The sequence below is a fragment of the Bos indicus x Bos taurus genome, chromosome 3, assembly GCF_003369695.1.
Source record: "Bos indicus x Bos taurus breed Angus x Brahman F1 hybrid chromosome 3, Bos_hybrid_MaternalHap_v2.0, whole genome shotgun sequence".
Classification (NCBI taxonomy): Eukaryota; Metazoa; Chordata; class Mammalia; order Artiodactyla; family Bovidae; genus Bos; species Bos indicus x Bos taurus.
The window spans coordinates 112,916,604-112,918,558 of NC_040078.1; positions in this window are offsets into that span (position 1 = coordinate 112,916,604).

Below are 1,955 nucleotides of genomic sequence, written 5' to 3' on the forward strand. Positions count from 1 at the left end.
TCCGTCTCTTCCTCACGAATCCCAAGGGAGGAGAGCTGGGCGAGGTGTCACCTGGAATGCCACCAGCCATCTACATAAAGCCAAGCTGCCCTGCGGGACTTCACACACACCCTCAGAACCAGCGCTGTCTTTTTAATTTACTTAATCTTTATTCTCATAAAAGTAGTATGTGGTCATAAAGGATAAAGTAGAAGGAAGATTTGCCGCCCTACTCTGCGGTCTTCGTATTTGGTGATTTCTCAAGCTAAAGCTTTTTCCATAGCTGGAATCAGCATCTTCAGTTTCCTGAGTTTTGTTTGTTTTTCTCTTGCTCTCTTTTTACTTAACACTGTATTATGAATATTTTCCGGTGTCCTTAACAATCTTACCGAAGGACCCTCATTGTTTTCGTGGCTGTGAGTGTCCGTCACCCAATTCTCCCCAAAGCTGAGCTTCATTCTTCCCGATGGCAGTTCAAGTCCATTTGATTTTATGGTCCGTTTCATCTCCAGCAGAAGGGGAGAGCGGCTCACTGCCAGGCCTGTGGAACTCCCAGGACGTCCTGCAGCAGAGTTCATGGACTCTGTGAGGCCTTGGACCCCTGGGGAAATTGCGTCCCTCCCTGCTGACCTCGTTAGTACAGGAATCTGTGAACAGAGACTCTTGGAAAGTGACAAGCTGGGCAGCAGGTCACACACGACTCCCGGGCGGAGGGTGGAGTTCGAGGCTCCCCCTGGTGGCGGGGAATGACAAGGCTCGGAATCTGACCCCTTCAGGTTATTTCCAGAAATGACCAGAGTCCTGCCCTCTTTCAAACCAAGGTTGATAAACCAACAGCGAGTGTCGCTGACGCTATCTGCCGACTGGAGCCCCCACTGCTCTGGCTCTCCCGGCAAGACGGTCCCCTCTGAGACCCTGGCCAGGTTGACAGCACCCACCTCGTCAGGCAGCTTACCTAACTCCACAGACCCCAGACGTTTATGCCCGAGTGAGGTTTGTGCCCTGGCCTCCTCCTCTGTGTGTAGCTCAGGGCCTGGTTTGTGAGGGGATGGGGGGTGGGGGGGTGAAGGTGGGGGGCTGGGCGGAGCTGTGAGCCAGGTGTCATCTTCCTGCCCTTCAGGAGGCCTGAGGCTTAGGGGCCTGGGAGAGGCCCAGCCAAGCGTTCTGAGGACAGCTGGACCCAAAGGGAAGCCAGTCAGTGTCTTCAGGGGCCTGGGGAGAGGATGTGGAAAGGTCCCTTCAAAGATGCCAACCGCAGAAGTGGAGGAGTCAGCAGACGGGGGAGCCGGGGGTCCGACAGACCCCCAGAGCAAGCGGGGAGGGGAGCTGGGAGAGAGAGGGCTGAGCGGAGAGGAAGACTTCCTTCCCAGCAGAGGGTCGAGGGTATGATCCCTCCTAACAGTCATCTCTGGCCTTCGATTTGAGAGGGGCCCATGGCGGGAGGCTGGAGAAGGAAATGGAAACCCGCTCCGGTATTTTTGCCTGAAAAATATCCCCTGAACAGAAGAGCCTGGAATGCTGCAGTCCCCGGGGTCGCCAAGAGTTGGACACGACTGAGTGACGAAAACAGCAAACAAGCATGAGGGGAAGTGAGTTAATCAGGACAGAGGAGGGCGTCACTCCTTCCCAGGGGGCGCTGACCCCCTTGACCTGGACCCTTGGCACCGAGAGGGATGGTGCCTGATCACCGAAGGCTCGGGCCTCCTGGTCCTACCTGGTTCTCTGGGAGTGGCCACTCCACCCCCTCCTACAACCCCAAGATGCCTTTGTATCATGTCTGCTGCTACTGCTGCTGCTGCTAAGTCGCTTCAGTCGTGTCCGACTCTGTGTGACCCCATGGACGGCAGGTCTGGGGTGAGGGAAATTCACTCCTGATTACACCGGCTGAGTGAGCAGCTTTCAAACTTCAAAGTCAATACTTCAAAGTATTTCCTTCTGTGTTTCCAGAGAAACAATGCCAGTGCGATGCAGGTACA